This window comes from Saccostrea cucullata, unplaced genomic scaffold, assembly GCF_032062105.1.
Source record: "Saccostrea cucullata isolate Sc308-1 unplaced genomic scaffold, CSIRO_AGI_Scuc_v1 ctg1335, whole genome shotgun sequence".
NCBI lineage: Eukaryota > Metazoa > Mollusca > Bivalvia > Ostreida > Ostreidae > Saccostrea > Saccostrea cuccullata.
In genome coordinates this window covers 191,924-215,498 of record NW_026928438.1, presented here as the reverse complement: position 1 = coordinate 215,498, position 23,575 = coordinate 191,924, and the positions used below count along the sequence as shown (strand labels likewise).

At 32.0% G+C, this 23,575-nt stretch overlaps 1 long non-coding RNA gene across 1 annotated transcript; it reads right to left on the bottom strand.

The window, feature by feature from the left end:
• Positions 1 to 8,887: 8,887 nt before the first annotated feature.
• LOC134277568 (uncharacterized) lies at positions 8,888 to 10,169 on the bottom strand. Its single transcript, XR_009994278.1, has 3 exons — positions 9,965 to 10,169; positions 9,640 to 9,729; positions 8,888 to 9,421 (listed from the first exon to the last, which is right to left on the bottom strand). It is a non-coding gene; the product is annotated as an uncharacterized LOC134277568 (long non-coding RNA).
• Between the last annotated feature and the right edge of the window lie 13,406 nt (positions 10,170 to 23,575).

Sequence of the window (23,575 nt, the reverse complement as noted above, 5' to 3'; positions counted from 1 at the left end):
AATGGTAATCTAAGGACCAAGCTATATGATAAACGTGATGACTTTAACTTTTCTATCGTCAACTTCCCTTACTTATGCAGCAAAATACCTTCATCACCTGCATACGGAGTATATATATCTAAGTTGATTCGATACGCAAGAGCATGCTCTACGTGAGAACAATTTCTAAAACGAGGTAAATTATTGACAAGCAAGTTTTTTTTTTTTTTTTTTTTTTTATTTATATTGCCCAACATCACAATTTGTATGAAATTATAAACAATTTATGAGCTTTTTTACATTTTGACTGCTTTCATTCACACACTCTTACTGACTTACATACAGTCTCATTCTTTAGATCATGAAAATAATAACAAAATGGTTTGGAAAAAATAATGATTCATATATCTTATTACAACTTTACTTAGAACATATATTTACTACTCTGTATAGATTTATATTGACAAATCTCTTTATGAAAAACAAACAGTATATAATATTTTTATAATAAGCTCATTGAAATATGTTTTTCCACAAAGACCATTCTTTTTCAAATTTATCTATGTGGAAATTTTTGATAGCTACACATTTTTCAATATTATGTTTCAATTTAATGTGATTTAATAAGCCCAAAAGATTTGGAATTTTATCTTGCATTAAACATGTGAAAATGTATTGTTTTGATTATAATATTATAAAATTCTTGACTCTGTTGTTATATGTCATTGGTATTTCACCTAGAATAACATTTTCAACATTAAAACCAACTCTTTTTTTCATTGTTTGGTAAATATGTAAACTGAGGCTGGTCCACAGAGATAAAACTTTTTCACAACCAATGAAAACATGTTGAATAGTTTCTACTTCTTGTTTACAAAAAGTACAAATATCTGAATTCTTTATCTTAATTTTTTTTAAATAAGAGTTAACAGGTAGAATCCTATGTAAAATTCTAAATTGTAACCATTGAATTGTTGAGTCCTTTGTTGTTTTAAAACATACTTTAAAAACATCTTTTACACAAATTTCATTGATTCCATATGGAGATAATTCTACATTCCACTTGGATAAAGCTTTTAAAACAGTTTCCTTTGTATTAAGACAATTGTAAATATATTTTGTACATTTTTCATACAACAGTATGTCTTGAAAATAAACAGGTAAAAAAGGTCCATACATATTTTTCACTGAGAATCTATCTATTGACATATCCTTTATGTACTTTGAGATTGAACAAACAACACTGTTATACTGCATTATACATACTGTAGAAATGTTAAATTTTTGTTGAAAAGTCTTTTGAGTAAGAAAAATACCCCTTTCATCTAAAAAATCACGGATAGTTTTAACACCATTCTTATACCAATCTTGAATAAAAATGCTTTTGTTATTAACTTTGATTTTTGAGTTATACCATACTGGTATATTTAAGAAATTGTCTTGAGAAACTGAATCATTCAGAGTTTTTATAACTTCAAGCCATGAAATAAAAACATCTTGCCAGAATTTATTGTTTTTTGTAATTAAGATTTTACGAACAAAATCGACCCCAAAATCAAGTAGCTTGTTTAAAATGTCATTACCATTTACAGCCATGAATAAATCTATCCATGGTTTGTTACAACAATAGTTTGACAATCTTTTAATCCAAGAACATTTCAAGGCCATTATAAATTTGCTTATATTAATCATTTTAAGTCCCCCTAATAAATAATCCTGCGTTATAGTAGCTCTATTAATTTTGTCACACTTTGATTTCCAAATGAACTCAAAAATGTCTCGACAGAGAGAATAAATTACTACAGGTTTTGGTGTTGGCAATGATATAAATAGGTGATTTAATTTTGGTATAAGTATAGTTTTAACAACTGTAACACGACCAATTGGAGTTAGTATTCTCCGTTTCCAATGTTGTATTAATGCTTTAAATTTGGGTATTATACTATCGTAGTTAATTTCATTTATTTTATCGAGTTCAACAGAAAAATTTATTCCTAGTAGATCAAAGGTTGTGCATCCCCAATCTAGTTTCCATCTAGAATGATGAAACACCTCATTAGAAAATTTTTTAGAGCCTATCCATACAATTTTTGTCTTAGAACTGTTTATTTTTAAACCAGATAATCTAGAGTAAAAGTCAATGGTTTCAAGAGCAGCAAATAGGGATCTTGGTGAGCCATCAAGAGCTAGCGACATGTCATCAGCATATTGAGAAATCTTATGTTCTTTGTCATTGACAACAATGCCTTTTATATCAGTATTTTGTTTAATTAGAATAGCTAGAATTTCAGCACAAAGAAGAAATAAGTATGGAGCAACGGGATCTCCTTGTCTACAACCCCTTTGGATATCAAATTGTTCTGATAAGAATCCGCATTGCAAAACTGATGCTTTAAAATTTGTATTAAGGATTTTTATCCAATTAATTATATTATTACCAAAACCAAAATATTTCAATACTTTATAAATAAAAGACCATGAAATTGAATCAAAAGCCTTTTCAAAATCGATTAAAACCAACAATCCTGGTATATTTTTAGCTTCCGTGTATGCCATTAAATCATAAATAAATCTGGTGTTTTCACCAATATATCTTCCTTTTAGGAATCCAGTTTGTGTGTCGGAAATCAAGAGATCTAGAGTAGATTTTATTCTGTAACTTAGGCATCCTGATATTAGTTTATAAAGTACATTTAGTAGAGTTATTGGTCTCCAATTTTTCAAAAACTGTCTTGGTTTATCCCCTTTGGGTATACATGAAATTATCCCTAGTCTTTGTGATATAGGAAGTTCTTTTTTTGACAAAATACAATTTATCGCTCGCATAATATAGATTTTAAGATCACTCCAGAAAAATTTAAAAAATTCAGTTGTGAAACCATCACTTCCAGGAGATTTATCATTCTTCATATTTTTTAAAACTTGTAAAACTTCATTTTCTTCAATATCCTTTTCTAAATCAATAGAGGTGATTTTATCTAATTTTGGAATTTTAGTTGAGTTTATAATTTCTTCTAAATCAATGTCAATCAGTTCATAATCTGTATTAGAATATAAATCTTGATAAAACTTTTTGACTTGGTTCAAAATTTCTGATTGATCATATATAATATTGTTTTCATTCAATTCAACCCTTTTAATAATTTTATTTAAGAAATTTCGTGATTCAAGATTGCAAAAGTATTTTGTAGGTTTTTCTCCTTCCTCGACCCATCTTGCTTTAGATCTTATAATGTGTCCTTGTAGTTTTTCCTTTCTTATATTTTCGAGATCTAATTTTTTCTGTTCTAATAATTCCATGTTGATATCATTATTATTTTCTAGACTTTCTATTTCTTCAATCAAGCCTTTTTCTAATTTTTCTCTTTCTCTTTTTTTGTAAGAAGAATATGAAATTGTAACCCCCCTAATTTCCATTAAAAGAACCTCAAGAAACAAGATATCATCAATATTTTCAGTGTACTGATGAACATGATTATCTGTATCCTGCAGATATTTTCTGCGGACTTCTTTAATAGTTTCTTTAACCTTTGCAATAAAATTTTTATCTATTAACAAACTGTTGTTAAATTTCCAAAGTCCTTTCCCTCTTTCAAAAGAATTGAATTTCAGTTCTAAAACAACAACAGAATGGTCTGACCTATATCCAGGTTTGATAGAAAAATTCTCAACCAAATTAGATAAATTTTCAGAAATTAAAATATAATCAAGGCGACCCTGCTTAACAGGGTTTTTTCTTCTCCAAGTGTATATCTTTTTGTCAGGATTTAAAATTCTGTAATAATCTATTATCTGTAAATGATCCATGATTTCTAAAAGTTTTTCTCGAGCATGTGGATTATTTATGTTCCTATAATTTTGTGTATCAATTGATGGATTTAGAGCAAGATTAAAGTCGCCACATAAAATATAATAATCGTTATCAAACTCTAAAAAAGCGTCTCTTACATTTTCGTAAAATTCCGGGCTATCACAATTTGGCCCATAGATATTTATCAAAGTGACTTTGTTTTCTTCAATTGTAAGGTCTAAAGCTAAAAAATTACCATCATTGTCTGTCTTTTCTTTGTGAATCTTAAATTCAAAATCATTATTAAACAATATACATACTCCCCTTGAATTTGATCTGAAAGAATTAAAAATACATTTGTATCTCCACTGTGCTTCCACATATGGTTCTATTTCAGAAATAAAATGTGTGTCTTGAATACATAATATAGAATATTTTTTTGTTTTATAGAAATTTAGAACATCTTGTCGCTTAGACGGCGTCGCTAACCCTTGACAATTCACAGTTGCAATTTTTATTGTATCAACCATTTTGTATCTTATAGATTTTCCATTCACCCGCATACACACCACTCACCCTCAGACCCATACAATTTGCAAAAGAAAAAAAAACAAATGTTAAAGAGAGACAGAGGTAGGCGTGCCACTGCACTGTCCAATGCGTTCTTGTTTCTCACAAACCGGAACTTGACTGGCATTGATACATCGCAAACACAGAACCGAACAGAACAAAACGGATATTGTTTTTCCGGATTCACATCGTAAACACAAAACCGAACAGAACAAAGCAGATATTATTTTTCCGAATTCACATCGTAAACACAAAACCGAACAGAACAAAGCAGATATTGATTTTCTGGATTCACTCGTCTTCAGGAATGTTTTTCTCGGAATGATCTTTGAATTTTCTCAATTTTGCTTTTATGTCGTCTGTGATGTCAAATTTTATTCTTTTGTTTTTGTTGTTTTTATGTTTTCCATACACTGCACCATTGAAATACCATGCACTTTCAATTTCCTGGAATTGCAATAGCTGGTTGATTAACTCGGCGTTTGCACGTGTCACATCATCAACTAATTTAAGCCCATTGCCCATTCCTTTGATCGTTGATCTTTTCCTCATCACCCTTGCCTTCACGTCTGTGTTTAGGACCTTTACCAGTATTGGTCGGTGTTTTCCCGCTTCCCCAGGAATCCTATGTATTGCTACAATTTCGTGATCATGTAATTCGACTTCTGCGTTCTCTTCAATGAAATTTTTGGCTAGTTCCCATGTGTTTTCCTTTTTATCCTCAGGAAGGCCCATAATTTTGAAATTGTGCTTGCGAGAATACTGCTCGTTATAGTTGCTTCGCCGAAGAGCCTCCACTGATATTTGTTGCGTTTCTTCTTGGAGTTGTTTGGATTCGCGCAATTCTTTTTTGCATTCATGGAGTTTTTCAGTTAAATTCTCCACTTTCCCCTCAAGTGCCTCAATATTCTGATTCATTCTTTCTATCTTCTTGTTATAGTTCTCTTCTATGAGTTTACAGCGTTTGTCAACCTCAGTTTTAATAATGGTTTCTTGTTCTTTATTATTTTCTTTGAGGAGATTTTTAATAATATTTGTCACAAGAGCTTCAAGTTTCTCATCCTTGACCGTTTTCTTCAGGTCATGTTTCACTTCATTTATGTCGCTTTGGATTTTATCAAGTGACTTGCTTACCTCTTCAAAACTGAACTCCACGTCGGAATCCCCTTTTTCTTTTTCTTTAGAAGCTTTCTTTGTACCCGACCCCGGCATTTTGGAATAATTTTGGAATAAGCGAGTGTTTTTAATAATTCCTTCACGCACGTTTAACACGGAGTGAACAGGTGAACACGTCTCACTATAGCACTATTGCCCGTTTACCTGTATCGCTATATATAGAAACACTCTTTTTTGACAAAACACTGCAAAAAATGCACCCAAATATCAGAATAGAATCTTCAAATAGGATATATCAACATAGGGACATCATATAGTAACACATAGTAACACAGCCAACAAGTTAATCAGCCAGATACCGGTTGGAAAAAGAGCGTCTCAATAGACACGTCCGCTCCCTTCGAACGCCATGTTGTTTCACCCTTGACAAGCAAGTTGATGAAACAAGAATATCAGCAGTCTCGTTTAAAGTCATCATTTCGTAAGTTCTAAGGTCGATACAATGACCTTGACAGCAAATACAATTCATCATTGAGTCGAATGCTGACTGACGTTTTTCATACTAATTGTTAGTCCATTGTTTATACACTGAGTTGACGACGGATATCTCCGTTATTTCCCGACCATGACAAAGAGCACACGGCGGGTGTGACCGGTCAGCAGGGGATACTAACTCCTTCATGGCACCTGATCCAACCTCTGATGTTTCGTAGGTCCGTGTTTGCTCTTCTCCTATTTCGTATTGTTTCATGAACTTTGATATTGAATACTGTTCGTTATCTCCATATCTTTCTTTAAGAGATATCTCTCTAAGAAAAAGACATCTCTTATACTCGGCGAGATATCTCGTTTACTTAGTGAGATATCTCTTTTTCTAAGAGATATCTCTTTCGTGAATAGAGATAACTCTTTCTTCAGAGAGATATCTTTGTAAGTTAAAGAGATATCTCTTTTTTTATGTTTAGAACTTCCTCAAACCCCTGTTTTCAACAAAAGGGGGGACGTAATCATTTAGCGTCAAAGTCACGAGTCAATATTAATCGCAATATCACTCGGCTGTTTTTGTAAAGTTGAGATATAAAAACAATTTTATTTGAAGGCTGTGAAAATAGTTACACGTCCATGAAATTAAATAAAGTAAAACTCGTTTTTTACCTCATTCTAGATCTCAAACTTTAGAATCTTTATAAATTTTAAAACCGCGGAATATTAACTGGCAGGATTGGAAATATGCAGCTTAAGTCACTATCGGCCGCAGCGGCCGATCTATTTGTAGTTGTGTTAGAATGTGCAGATAGGGAAATGAGAGGGTTTTTTTTCATTGCTTCGATGGAATCATTCTTTATTGATAACAAGCCTAAAAGTTATGAATATGTTTTTAAAATTTGCTAAATATGTAGTCTTAATGGCTGTTACAAAGTTTTTATTTTGTCTTACATTTCTCGTAAGATATTCCTTAAATTGTGATTTCTTAAAAGGTTGTTGCACGAACTCCTCCCATTTAAGGAATCTTAAAAATCATATCATATTCTTTTTTTTTCTTCTTTCTACCCTTTTCACTTGTATTCCTGTTGTTTGGGATACAATAAATATCTACATAAATATATTAATGTTTCTAGATAAATTTCCATTCTTCTGGGCCTGGTTGTTCAAAAGGTGTTTAGTGTTTACTCTGTGTTAAATAATGTGTTAAATTTAACCACATTGTTAAGTGCTGTTCAATAACAAGGTGTTAAATCTGTGTTAGATTTAATCCACCTACGGTAGGTAGATTAAGAAGTTAATACCGTGATTAAATATGGCCGCCAACTTTTTAAATCACCCGCCTGGACCTAGAAAACAGCGTGTTTTTCGACTTCACACGAAATTAGAGGGTTGGACTGATGCTGAATTAAGAAGAAAAATGACTTGGAAAGAGCCACCAATAGGAACTGTGCGCATAGCGTCCAGCATCAAGTAATGATTACCTTGCGCTACCTTGCAAGTGGCAGCTTTTTGCAGGTTGTCGGGGATACTCTAGGTACAATTAAAAGACTATAGAACATGTTTTACATAATTGTTATAAAATAAACTCAAGTTGAAATTTTATGATGAAAGTTCAAGTAAAATAGCTACGACACAGTGCTTTGAAAATTTCGTAGTTATATCCTGTATGATTAAACGCAAAACGCTAATTAAATAGTCTTTCCATATAGAAAAAAATATACATGATACTCAAGTTTGGACAGGGTTTGACAAAAGGAGAGTATCCCGCACCATTAAGAGAGTCACCGAAGCACTGGTTGCGAAAGCTGACACTTTTATTCAGTGGCCTGAAGCAACAAAAAAAAAATTGCATTAAAACAGGGTTTACCGGCTAGCAGGTTTCCCCAATGTAGTCGGATGCATTGATGGGACTCATGTACGCGGATCCAGGCCCCATCACAGGACGAAAATTTCTTCGTAAATAGGAAAGGATACCACATCATCAATGTCCAAGCTGTATGTGACCATGTGTATGTGATTGTAAATATAACTGACTTTTTAAGGCCCCTTGTATCATTTTCTATCGATGGGGTTTTCAAACATGTACTAAAACTTCGTAATTTCTATATACATGTATTGAATTAATAGGTTTTCCACACATCCTTTAACAATCCCTCTTCCTAATTATCGTACTATAGTTGTGTATTCATTGTTTAAACGATTTTTTAAAATGATCTATGCATGTCATGTAGAGAAACCTCCCCGTCGAAAAATAATGTGGCGGATCCCTCTACTGAGTATTCATTTTACAGCAAGTACATGTTAAAATACATCAGTGCATTGTCACAAAAGAGTAGTGCATGTAAAAGAAAAATAAATTCATGTGGTAAATAAAAAATGAAAAAGAGATTGATCTGAAGATATAGGTGTGAATATAAAAAATAATTTAAAATAAAAATAATTTTAGTCCAATATTTATTTTTTTTTATGAATCTAATCTTGAATGATATACATTATGTATTTTCCATATGTATTTGCAATTGGTTATTGAATATATTACATTGAATCTATGAACATTGCAAGTAATGTCCTCCAAAGTTATATCCCGCACCTCAGATCTCCACATTTTTTCCTTATTCAAAATAAGGAAAAAATGCGGACGAGAGTATTTGGACTAATTTTCCGCATTCATTCCAGATTTTCGTAGATTCAAATTTCCAGATTTTCTCCGTATTCAAAATATGGAGAAAATGTGGATGGGAGTATTTGGACTCTTTTTCCGTATTCTCTCCAGATTTCCGCATTTCCATATATACAAAATATGGAGGTATTTACTTGGTTGATAAAATGCGGAAATACGGAAATCTGGAGAAAATACGGAGTTAATCACATGGTAATAAAATGGCTAATAAAACCGCTACATGATGCATACATACATAAATATTTACAAAACCATCAACAATGTGCAAAATTATATACAATTTATTATATCATTATGAGAAAAAAACATATAAATGAATGAACAAAATTACACATTATGTTCATGAGCAATGTATTGGATCTTATATCTTTGACAAACAAATAGGAGCATGTATGGAAAAAAAACTGGAACTCTTATTTAAGCCACAAGTTCATCATGGAAAAAATGTGGCATTTTTTAATATTCATATTAAATAAATGGAAATTTATTCATTCTATTTAAGCAAAAGTGGGAGTGAAATGTTCAACACTATTAGGTATTGGGGAAAAAATAACAATTGACATAGCATTGAATATTTACAAAACAAGAAAAAATTTTAGACATTTTTTATCAATCTGGATCACATTTGCCATTTTCTACCTGCATCCCTGATTCATATTTCTCACAATTCAATTTATATCTCAGGTCTGTGCTTTACACCCATCTGTCCAATAAAAATTTTCTTCAGACTTCTTTGTAATTTGTAAGGTCTCTGCATGTTTAATTTCTTGCAGCAGCACTTGCGGTCGAATTGGCAAATCCTATCAATTAAAAAAAAGTACTTAAATTATAATGGTGCAATATTAATAAAATTTAAATTCATTGCTTTTATTCCTTTTCAAATCTTTTTATAAACACAAGTTTGGGTTCTTCAATTTAATATCAATTTGTTTAAAATATTATTTATAATAATGACAATCATAGTTGACTGTTTTTAATTAAACAAGCAATAAAAAAAGAAAAAAAAGAATATATATACCTCAAACATAACCATCCATGGACCAAGCTTTAAGCCCGTTAAAATCGCAGTAAGTTGAATATTCAGAAATCTCCTCCTCATGCACAGACGCTACCAAAAAAAAAATGTATGGTAAATCATTGCTAGAGATTACACCCCATGGCTCCCCAAAATTAACACCTTTAATTGTGGTTAACCATAATAAAATTCTATGAGCTGATTGAAAGATTTGAATCATGGGCATATTGGCTGAAACGTACGTAGCCTGGTAGCTCAGTCCTAGGCCTAGAGTATTTATTTTCATCATCACAGTGAGACACATGTTAAAAAAATATGACTGACCTACCGCATATGAAATACGTGTATCTGCATCTTTTGGTTGATACAGCAATACGATCTCAGGCTGTCTGGTCAACAAACTTCTTCCTTTAGACAGAGCAGACGTTGCAACATGGAGGCCAAGGTTAAATTTTGGCGGTCTGTTGTTTAAATTAATTGATCACTGAGCCCGACTTTTTGAAACATTCTTCCGATCCCGATCAAATTGTACATAACATTCAGGAGAAACAGAGAAACTGCTGTTAACTCCAAGACAGTTTTTATGCACCCAAATTTTTTCGGGGCGCATATTGTTTTTGTCCTGTCTGTCTGTTTATATAGCTGTATGTCTGTCTGTTTGTTTGTCTGTTGTCAACCTTCGCCATAACTTTTGAACTGTGAGACTTAGAGACTTCATATTTGGTATGGATACTCCACTACAAAAACACTTTCAACTGACACCAAGGTCAATGACCTTATGACCTTGATTGTGACCTTTATGCTAAAAATAGCTTTTTTGAACTTTCGCCATAACTTCTGAACCATGAGAGATAGAGACTTCATATTTGGTATATGCATACTCCACTAATTAGGCACTTTCAACTGACACCAAGGTCAATGACCTTGTGACCATGACTGTAACCTTTATGCTAAAAATAGCTTTTTGGAACTTTCGCCATAACTTCTGAACGGTGAGAGATAGAGACTTCATATTTTGTATGCATACTCCACTAATTAGGCACTTTCAACTGACACCAAGGTCAGTGACCTTGACTGGGACCTTTATGCTAAAAATAGCTTTTTCGAACTTTCGCCATAACTTTAAAACCGTGAGAGATAGAGACTTCATATTTGGTATGCATACTCCACTAATTAGGCACATTCAACTGACACCAAGATCAATGACCTTGTGACCTTGATTGTGACCTATGTGCTAAATATAGCTTTTTTCGAATTTTCGCCATAACTTTTGAACCATAGATGATAGAGACTTAATATTTGGTATGCATACTACACTAATAAAGTGCTTTCAAATGACACCAAGAACAATGATTGTGTGACCTTGACTGAGACCCATTTGCTAAAAATTGCTTTTTAGAACTTAATGTTGCCGCCAGGTAATACTGTGTCTCACAAACACATCTTGTTCTTGATGAAAAAATTCTAAGTCCAGAGCTCCGTATTTTTTCCGGATGAAAAATATTCTAAGTTAAGAGTTCAATATTTTTCCAGATGAAAAATAGACTAAGTCCAATTCTCCATATTATTTCCGTTTATTTTCCGGATTATTTCCGTATATTTTCTGCTTTTCCGTATTGTTAATTTTCTCCGTATTTTTTTCCACATTTTTTCCATATTAAAATGAGGAAAAAATGCGGAATAATGCGGAAATCTGGAGATCTGAGGTGCGGGATTAATATTAAATAATGCACCACCTGCCCCCACCCTCCCCCACCTCGTAGAAAGTGCATGTGTTTGAAATCAATTCAATAAGGATACAATTTAAGTAATAATCAATTACTAGTTGTTGATAACTATAACTGCTACTTAACTACATCTATTACAGGAAAAGTTACAAATATTAATGCATCCTGGCCTGGGTCTGTACATGATTCCCACATCTTAGAACATCACAGGTAAGTACAATATGATAATATTTAAATAATTTTTAATTAAAGAGTGGTGATCGCATGCAACACATATTAGATCCCTCTCTCTCATCATCTAACTTCCATTCTCTCATGAGGGCATTTTATACCCATTTCATGATCTTTAACTCAATTTATTTCTTTAAATCTGTTATTCACAACAAATATATTGAGAGTCCATTATGAATAAGGATTTGTAAGTTGACTTGGAATGATTGTATTTGTCAGATCAGAACATATTTGGAGGAGGAAGAAAATGGACTATTTGATGAGTGGAAAATAGTTAAGACCAAAAATTAAATTTACTAATAACTTCTTTATTTACATTATATTGAAAATGGGTTCAATCTTTTAGAAAGAAATGTAGTGAGATATTTTTAGCTAGCAATTTTAAACAGAATTATTAGTTTTGAAAAATTTTACAACCATCTCAAGTTTTTGGTCTTAGGTGTAAGGTCTTCTGGAAAACGGACCCCTGATGTTTTGTATGAAGTATTAAAATTGTAAGGTTATGAAATATTACTTCCCCTCCTAAAAAATACACATGTCATACAAATACATGCATGTTCTTTAATTTACATTGATTGTGTAAAATTAAGACAACTTTTTGAAATGTTATTACTTAGCGTTATTTATTAATGAAATGAGCAGTCTCGTTTAAAGTCATCATTTCGTAAGTTCTATGGTTAAAACAATGACCTTGTCGGCAAATACAATTTATCATTGAGCCAAATGCTGACTGACATTTCTCATACTAATTGTTAGTCCATTATTTATACACTGAACTGACAACGGATTTTCCGTTTTTTTTGCAGATAATGACAATGTTGGGTGTGACAGGTAGGCAGGGGATGCTCATTCCTTCATGGCACCTGATCCCACTTCTAATGTTTTGGAGGTCCGTATTTTCTCTGATTTTATCTTTTATTATTTATGGAATTTTGATCTTGAATGCTTTTTGTTATCTTCATATGTTTCATTTCATTAGTTCTTGAGCTTTCTATTCAAAGACCATAGAGAAAAGCTTTCTCATTCACGTTTTATGATGGCCCCACAGTACCGCCATTTTATTTCCCGTCAACATTACTTCCTCTCCATATGCGACAGAAAAACGGTTAATGGTTAGGATCTTACTTATTCTCCAAATCTACATGGTTATATAAGTCATTCAGTAATTAAACAAATGAATAAATGAAGATTCAGATCTTTATTTATCTTTCCACACATCAGCGTGTGTCCAGTCTTCAGAAAAATCCATTTTGGAATCTAAAAGATAAAGAAAATAAATGAATTGAATGAGTTACACAATAGAAATAGCGTAATGAATGTATCAACCTATAAAAAGAAAGGTCATGTTAAACTGGCCATACAATACTAAAATCAAATAACGCGTGTTCAGTCATTTTAAATCTGCGTAATATTTATATATTTTAGACGACACTCAGAGTGAATTGGTAATGTTTTATACATTATCTAAATAAAATATATTTTAGCTAAGTGTAATTTAAAATTTAGCCAGCTTTGTTATGTATTATTTGCCACCGTTTGTAAAAGTTTAACAGAGAAAAGTCAGATTGACAAATGTTGTATAGACTTAGATATTTTACGAAATTAAAACTATATTTTAAGGATATAATCAAATTAGTTGTATAATAATGTCTTCTAAAGTATTATTTCGATGTATATTATCAATTATTTTACTTGTAATCTTGCTTCACCATATTTATTGTATTTTAATTTGAAGAATTATTTAGATTCCCTATATTTCCGTATGTGTTAATGAATTCGTATAGACAAGGAATGTGATTTGTCCCTCCGGAATATGAAATAAGAAAATTCGTAACTTTGAAGTAAGTCTGTATCTCAGCTTTTTCTTAAGACGTAGAATTTATTTTGTCTGATAACTTTAAATTGATTGAGATAATACTCTTTGACATTTTTAATTGTTAAATTGAATGACAATGAATTAATAATTCTAAACATTTAATCTTTTGCAATTTTCTGGATTTTTTGGTTATACTCACATATCATGATAACTTCAGAATACTTTACCAAATATTCCTTTTAATCATTTTATTGAGAATTTATCTAATTACTGATTAATTCTTCGGGAGATAACATATCTTGATTATTTCAAGATCAGATTTCTTGAGTGATTTTTTTTTAAAATGCTAGATAAATCACACAGATTAAAATAAAAAGAATAAATAAAAGATACATTATGAACATACCTTATGGATCATTTCCAAAGCAATCTACTTTCGCTTTATCTCCCACAATTTTTTTTATTTCCTGAACATTTTCACAACTGTTTTTGTCCACCACACAGACGCATGCTTCATTGTAGCCTGCATTATTGACGCACTCTTCACAGGTCTCTTCTCAGATCATGTGAAATAAGTATAAGTTCATATAACAAAATATTCTACTTGACAGTTCGTCATGTTTTATACTTACTTACTTAGTCCTCTTCGTGCTTTGAGCACATAAGGCCTGCACCGAGGACCTCCATCTCTGTCTGTCTGCTGCCATTGTCTGTACAGTGCCCCAAGTCCACCCTTGATCATTCATTTCCTTTTCAACCGACCGTCGCCATGTCTCCTTTGGTCGCCCTCTGTTTCTCCTTCCTGGTGGAGTCCATCTTAGGGCCACCCTTGGTATCTCTGATGGTTTCATCCTCATCACATGGCCAATCCATTTCCAGCGTCTTTCTTTAATCTGGTCCGATATAGCAGCTGTGCATGTTCTTTCATACAGCTCCTCGTTGGTGATCTTGTTTGGCCAGAATATCTTCAGTATTCTACGGAGACATCTAGTTTGCAAGGTATCCAGTTTTATAAGCATTATATAATCATAACATTTCTCTTCTACAACATAACAAGGTTTGACCATCTATGACAAAAAGCCCCTTTCTGAAAAAAAATATATAATCAAGAACCCTTCAGATATTTTAATTTTAATAAAAAACATTAATATTAAATTTTGCTTATGTTCCTGAAATATTGATATAGACTGGGGGTATTAATAAGAAAATGTGTTTAGAAAAAGAAATATAGAACAAAGCAAATTACCTTTAATTATATGAACAAAACACATCAGAATACAATTCAAAAAAATATGTGCATAAATAAGGAGGTATAACACTTTATAAATGTTTACTGATTACTGATTAGACGATAAAATACATTATATACAAAGTTATACAATGTAACAACAAGTGTAGAGCTCTGTACGCTTCCATAACCAAGGGTGGATCTGTCCTTGGGTCAAACGACAGCTTTTCATTGAAAAAACTATTATGGATTTGAAAACTTAAAATAAATTTTACCAGAATTTACGCAGAAAGATGGACTCAAATGTGAAACATAGATTAAGTTAAATTCAAATGTTTTCTTTGAAACAATAAAAACATATAACTTACCAACTCTTTGAGTGACACCAACTTCAAAGAAAGAAGCAATTAAAGCAACACACAGCACGATGAAAAACCTTGGGCTCTGCATGGTTGTTGTATAGTTTTTCACTTGAAGGATCCCAGTATTTATACATGTAAAATTCTATTTATTCCTACATTTATTATCGATATTTCAGTAGGTGTATACATAACCTTGCCTATAATAAAGAAAGTATACAAAACATGATGATTCAGCATCTAAATCGATTGAAATAAAGTGTAATAATTATGAAAAATAGATAATAAAAGTTTATTTATGCTAGCTATTGCTTCCTACATATGTAATTATGATAAGTCATAAATGTATTCGAAAGATTTAATCACTTTATATAAAGTCAGGTTTTTTTATTGCTAGTTAAAGGGAACTGTGTGTTTGTATTCCTAAATTATACAATCTAAACAGAAAATAGCCAGTATGACGAGAACAGGATCTAGAAAAAGAAAAATCTGGATTAAAAAATTGACTAGCTTAAATGTCAAATTCTGCATGATTGTGAAATTTATAAGGTGTTCATAAATTGTAAAAAGAAGTATATGTAATGTTCACAAGTCATTTGTTTATGAAGAGGACAGATACACAGATAGGAAATGATCATAATTATACATCAACTTAATTTTACTACAACATTCTAAAACATCATTTTAAAACATTATTTCAATTATGATAGCCTTTCTTTGAAAATTAGTTTTTTTTTTCAACAAAGCAACCTTTCTTTGGGTAGCATTAAAGAACTTTATTCGGTATAAACCAATATTTGCCCCTCAAATCAAACTTTGACGGACAAGTATTTAATTATGTTCTTGAATAGGGGGGAGGATATGCTGAGATCAAAACACTGAAGATTTCCATAACCAATGACGTCATATATTTGAAATGCCGTCACGAAAATTACGGTAATTAAAAATTTCCATGATTTCTACAGAAATATGTATAATTAACGTCGATATTTCGAAAGTTACCGAGTGCAAGTCTGATCAGGTTCAATATTTTGATATAATGTGTACAATGATAATATCAATGAAACATGTTTATATTGTTCCTGAGCAAGCTTGCGCTCCATGAATTTTAAAGCTAAAATTGTTGAAATTTTGTCCATTTTGTCGTCTTTTTAAAAAAAATGATATAAAATTGGACAAGTTTGTGACGTCATAAAAACAAAATTTGTCAATAAACTTCTTTGAAACTATAATATGTTCTCTTAATTTATATTTCTCATCCAATTTATAGAATTCAGAACATTTCAAGAATTTTTCAAAATTTGACTTTTGTGGGGGCAAAGATATGAAATTTACCGCATATAGTTCATTGACCTTTTGGCCTTGACCTTTGAGTCTGACCCAGTCTTGTAAAATTTAACCAACTTTAACTTGGCTATACTTCGCAAATTTTGAAAATTAAGGACTAGGGCTTACTTCAAATATGTAATTCCTGTGTCAACAATAAAGAGCAATATATGGTAAGTGTCTCAAATGGCCCCCTAAAATGAATATCTTACTTTTAATTTATATATATATAGCTTTACTTTGCAAAACTATATATGCGACCTTTATTGTTAATTTTCAAGTTGATCAAAATGCCGTTAATATGGAAATATGACATCATAAAGTTCATGTTTTCCCGCAATTTTTTGCGTATTTTGTATTAAACTTATTTTCAAGCAGTTTTTCTTCCAGAAAATATTGAGCACAAACTAGAACATACTTTAATTTTTTACCAAAGATGTATCTATTCAATACTAATTAGCAAAACTTTTGACCCTTTGACTTTGACTTTGGAGTTTGACCTATTTTTCTTATATTCAACCTTAGCTATACCATTTGTACATATGGTGCTAGGACTTTCATATTTTAGAAGTGTATTTCTTGTGAAAAGACCTTACTTAAGGTATTAGCATATTTGCTTTGAAATTGAGAAAACTGGACCTTCGCTGTTGTCATACGGGGGCATCAGTGTTTCACAAAACATCTTTTTAAAATAACTTTTATATTTATCTTCATACAAAAAGAAAATGTTTATCGGTTATTTTTAACATATCTTGTTGTGTTGATGAATTTTATTTAATTGATTGCCCATAAGTTGTGTGTATTGGCATCCAACAAAAACATTATGCCATCCAATGTTCGCCAAAATAAAAGTTAAAGCAAACTTGTTGTCATTTCCCTGTAGGAATAATTAGCGGATTCCGAATAAATATAAATGTCCTACCTTGATGATTTTGTTAACTTTTGTAAATTGTGGATTACTATATAACATTGTCAGAAAATACAATTTAAATGCAATCTATCATTAAGTCGAATTCTGGAGGACATTTTTTGAATGAAAAAAGCTAATAATTTTTTTTACGGAATTGTCTTTGGAATTTTGTTCAGTTTTTCCGATCAGGACGTTGTTTTTTTTTAGGTCAGAAGTCACTGTTTGCTCCGAATTTGCATTTATTGGACATTTGTAGCTGATTTCTCTTCGTTATTTTTTGATTATTTTCAACTCCAACAAATTTATAAGATTTGAAATTGTAAATTGTTCATCTTGTTTTTAAAAAAATCAGCAATATGTAATCACAAACACATTGACATTTAAATTAAATTCCCTACATCTATTGTAGCAAAATGAAGATTTTGAAAGTACGAATTTACGATTATTTCTAAATGAATTATATTTATTTTAAATCTGTCATTTCAAATTCAACACATTTGTTATAATGGATAAAAATTACAATCACAAATTCAAAATGCTACGACAAATTTAATTCTTGTTATAAAATTGACAGTTCGTCTTATCTTTATCAAATATTTTTATGCGCCCGTAAGCAAAATTTCGAGAGTATATAGTTTTTGCCCTGTCCGCCAGTCTGTCTGTTTGTCTGTTCATATTGGTATTTCTTGTAAGAAGGTCTTCCTTTGGGTATCAACATGTTTGATTCGCTTTTAAAAAAAATTAACCTTCGGTATGTAGCCATACGGGCCGGGGGCATCAGTGTTTCACAAACACATCTTGTTTTGTTAGCGTGGTGCAGTGGTTAGAACTTTTACTCTAAAATCGTGGAAATCGAGGAGAGAGATCATAATCAATTGGTAGATTCCAACTCAGGAGGTCGGTCTCTCGGATGAGACTGAATAAATCAAGTTGAAGAGTCTCAGTACGTCTTTGGCATAAAAAAGATCACACTCTGCACAAAGGTCGTAAGTGTCAAGTACCTTTCTAAATCTGCAGCCCACTACCGACGAGAAGTGTCGTTTTAATCAGTAAAAAGTGACAATTCTCTGAGAAACGATAAACAAAGACATCAAAGTACTGTTTCATATGTCCTAAATGGTCCTCCACAGGGGCGGATCCAGCAATTTTTGAAAGGGGGGGGTTCTAGGGTTGTGCACCTTTAACACCCCCCCCTCCACACAGAGATCTCAAGCTAAGATTTACACACACGTATGAAAAGATCTGAGGTTGTGGTAAATAATAAGTTTGTTTTACCTCCCTTTTTTCTTTGAAAAGGTACTTTACCCCAGTCTGAATAAAAAACAAACACATTTCAAAAACTACTGAAGCCTTAAAATTGAATGGATTTGCAGCATTTCCAAAGAGTACAAAGAATTGTCTTTTAGAATTTGAAAAACTTTTTGGGGGATGGGGTGCGGGTGTGGTTTAAAACAAAGAGTTACAAGTTAATTCCTTCAAAAGATATATGATAAAAAAGGTACATATATAGCCAACACAGCCACAGCTCGTGGGAATCTAATATCAAATGGAATTTAACCTCGCATGTTACATATCATTTTAAGATATACATATATATAGATAAGTAGAATGTTTTCTACCATTCTCTCATAAAAAAAAGTAATAGTGAAGTGAACGGAGGAAACTAAATGTGTGAAAATCTAACTATTCAATACATAAGTTAGAGGTACAAATATTTATTCTCGAAAAACGTTTTATCTTCCCTCTCTCTCTCCACTTGGCAAAAAATAAAGGGGGGAGGGGTTCCAACCCCCGGAACCCCCCTCTGGATTCGCCAATGCTCCATTAAAAACGGATACGAAACACTAGTTCATGTGGAGGCTTGATTGGTGTTGTCTATCTATCTTCGATCATCTTATAGGGAATAATAATAGCCATCACTAAACTACATATAATTGCTTCAGATATTTACGCTGATTTTTCTCCGGTAGAAAATTTCATGATTTAAAAATCAATAAAATAATAACACATTATCTTTTGTAAGTGGGTTTATCAGATGCCTAGCCTACAGAGGGGAGATGTACTGTTATGTCTTTTTACAGTCATTATCAAATACATAAAAATAATATACTTCTTTAAAAAAAAATTAGCTATACAATATTTGTTTTAAAATCATCTGTTCTTGTTAAAATGATTGTGCAATTCATACATGCAGTTAACTCTCATTTTTACATGGAGTACATTTATATGTGTTACTATTAATCAATTTAAAAAAAAGGTATTTTCTTTTTATGTTTGGCTCGATCATCGCCATAAATAAAATTTGTAATAAAATTTTCAAAAAAATTAGAATGTTGGAGCTGTCGGACATCGAGTGTCATAAAAATAATTGAAAATTGTATCTAAAATGGTATTCCATCAATAGTTTTACATATCGCGAATTATAAAAAAATTGTTTAGAAAAGGGGTCTTTTTCTGCGTATGCTTTTGAGTATCAAACGCTAGTTAGTTGGGATATGCAGACACCATATGCAGGTGGGAGCGGATATTACTATTTACTACATTTGAAAATTTGACTATGGAAAAGTTGAAATAATTTTTATTGTCATACAATTAAGCTGTTACATGTAGTAGACCTTATCATATACAGTCAGTAAAACATACAAAGGCTGTTCAATAAATAATGTCCTGAACTCTATGATATGACATTAAGCTTGACTTTCTCTCATAATTGAATCTTTAATAACTTGATATCTGCAGGCAAACAACATTGAAAAAAAAAACTTTGAATCAACGTTGATCATATATATTGATTCAACGTTTAGTTTATATTAGATTTTGAAAATTGAGTTTAACTTTAAATCTTAATGTTGAATCAATGTTGAAAATCAAAGTTGAAAAGACATCGAATAAAAGTTAATTCAGCATTTTTTTCAGGGAGGTGGGGGGGGGGGGGTCATTAATTACTTAAAATTTCAAAAATTTTATTACAGGGTTACTTAGAAAAACATACAGTATGTGAAAAAAATCTATATATTTTAAACATTTATTTAATTTCCTATCAATATATGTGTTACAATAAATTTCACCAAAATACATTGTATAAATTGATCACAATTAGTTACAAAACCCGATCATTTACAAAAGTTTTGTATTTTTACATGTAGTCATGAAATAGTTCAGAACATAAAACCATTCCAAAGTAAGATTTAAATCTTATACGGTACCACTTTTGATGCACCAGATATGCATTTCGACAAATCATTTCTCTTCAATGATACTCTGACATGCCGGAATGTTTTCTTTAAGGAGTAAATTTTTGCTCAAATCTTGGTGTTAGAGTCCCGAGGCTTGTGTTGAACTACTGGTTAGTATTCTCTAATGAATTACGTTGGTTTATTGAGTCGACAGAGTGGTGCAGCTTTTAGTTGATTATCCCTACAATGTACAATGAAATTGGCGTCAGTTGTAATTCTAAAACATCCATAAGAAGATTACAAATCGAGTTCTAATTTTTTAAACCTTACCACAGCTGCATATAAATATAAAATCTTTAAAATTTTCAAAAACTTACCGGTAACTGTTATGCTGTCTTTTTGAATTTTTTCCGGGGTCCTTCTGCGCATGCTCTTAATTTGTACTTTGGCTAATTCGTACTAAATTCATTTTTATCATTGAGTTTGCAAAATTCCTGTATTTACCATCCATGTTAGTTATAATAGTTAGTAATGATATAAGGTAGTGCGACTTTGTCAAGTTCGACCTCATTATGGTCTGACAGTATTATAGTCCGACACTATTATAGTAGGAATTATCTATCTGCGAAAAATAGGATTGGACCGCTCGGCAAAGATCCGGCGTTCAATTTATGTTGATAATTCAACTCAATTTGAATTCAATGTTGAATCAACGTTAATTTTCAACGTTGAAAAGTCAACGTTGAATCGATATTTTGTCTAGATTTATCAACGTCTAAACCCAACTTCAACTAATATTCAACGTTTAAACAACGTTGTGTGCCTACTGGGTATATGTTACCACTTTTCATCTCATATTTTCATTGTGAGAAGTTAATAAACAAGAGTTATTCGAGACACTGTATTAAAACTAAAGGGTAAAGAATCAGTAAACTAGAGTGAAATTAAAACACTTCATTTAAACTGCTGTAAATCTTGATAAGATTCCAAAAGAAATATTCACTGTTCACTGAAATTTGTGAAATTTACAGCAACCAATGCCTGATTTATAGACATATGAGCAGGTGAATTATAATAACCAATAATGATATACTCATTTATGAGCATCAAAAATGGGTACTGTCTTTGGCAACAAAGACTCAAAGCAACCGATGTTCTGTTTGCCATAATTCAACAAATTATCACTTATAATTTTTGATTGACTTTAAAACACATAGCAAATTTAAATATGCATCAATTTGGGGGTACTAAAAAGCTAATGTTAGCATTTACCTAGGTGAGAGTCAAGGTAACAAGGTCATTAACCTTGGTGTCATTTTAAAGAGCTTAATTAGTTGAGTGTGCATATCAAATATGAAGTCTCTATCTTTTATGGTTCAAAAGTTATGGCGAAGACAAACAGACAGACAGACAGGACAAAAATAATATATATACCAGTGGCGTAGCATCGTTTTTGAAAGTGGGGGGGCCAGCCAGAGAAAAAAATTTTTTTACTTACCTGAAAAAGTTGACAAGCAGAAAAAAAAAAGGAAAAAGTTGCCTAAAGACGAAAATCCTATTTCGTGGGGGTAGGGGGGGGGGGGGTAGTAAACTTTTTCTCAGTGTCAACTACTTTCAGTACCATTTCTAATACTACATTATCGGTACCTAACAACCAGGCTTTCAATTAACATTTCCTATAGTATAAGTAAGGTTGGGAAAAAAAGTGGGGAGCCAGGCCCCCCCTGCCCCCCCCCCTGTTGCTACGCCCCTGTATACGCCCTAGGTCTTTAGATCCGGGTGCATAAAAATGAAATAGAAACTATACGTAAATTTAGATCAGATCAAGAAAAGGTTTTAGGAAAAAGCATTGATTTTATTCTTTTCGAAAACATTACCGAACCAACAATTTGATTCCTGAAGACACAGAAACACTTTCCCTTGGATCATATTTAGATGTGAAAACATCTGTGATAGAAATTGTCTTTATAACGCTGCATTTATTTTTTTTTTGTAGAAACGAGTCCCTAAATAGTTGCCTCAGACTCTTGACAGCTAAGGAACTCTTTTTAAACGCCGACCACTACACATTAAACTGAGAAAATCATTGATCTGATGAAGATGGCAAATTAAATCAGATGGAATTTGTGGACATGATGCTGTCTGTGGACACTGTTGAAGAATTTCAGAAGCATCAACATCTGTCACTGTCTATACAGACAGAAGCAATATAAACTGATGTGATCGATCTTGGAGTGGGATACTTCAACGTATGGCTTTTGTTGAAATTCTGCAGAAATTTTGCAATGAAGTGTCAGTCTATCCAGCCGTAAATCAAAATTTTAGACCTACAAAAACCGCTGTTCTAACCACACAAATACACTATATTATGGAGTAGAGACGGGGTATTAGAGAATACCCATGGGTCTATGTATAAGCCAAACCATTTTGGGTCATGTCACTATAAAGAAAAAGAAACTTTTGTCAGTCTTGTAGTTTTTTGAACCAAAATAAAAGCATTAAGGTGATTACAAAAATAAAAAGGCAGCTGTGAGTGTTACGGACGAGGTAAAAGATGGCCCCGGTTCTTCAGTACAGTTTAAGGTTGACGAAGGTAAGGAAGTGGAGCATATTGATATTAAACATGATATTGTTTCTACTGGGGTGTCTGGGTCAAATTTGCAAATTCAAATCAAACAGAAACTGATCAAGAACAGGGTATTGGTACACAAATCTATGACACATCATCAGAGGATATACAAGTCTTTAATTCACACAGCTCCAACGCTAGAATGGGATGTTCCTGTTATTACCAATAAAGCAAATTAACCTAAGAAAACTAGTATCAATAATTGGAACAAGAGAGATGTCTTTTGTCTATAATTGGTTTAGAATATGGCCTTGGATTCATTGTGAGGAGAATACAGACAAGGCTTTTTATTCTGTGTGCGTTACAGCATATAAGGAACACAAATTGGCAAATTTGTGTAAGGAAAAGTGATTTATTTCTGAAGGATTAAGAAACTGGAAAAAAGCCACTGTAAACTTCAAAGAAAATGATAACTACCAAGGTCACAAGAAATTTGTTGAATGCGTTGACGTACTCCTTAAGTCAGCGAAAGATGAATTGTGAATCTTTATCAGGGCAAAACCCCTTTGTTTGCCGTTTATCAGAGCAACACAAGAA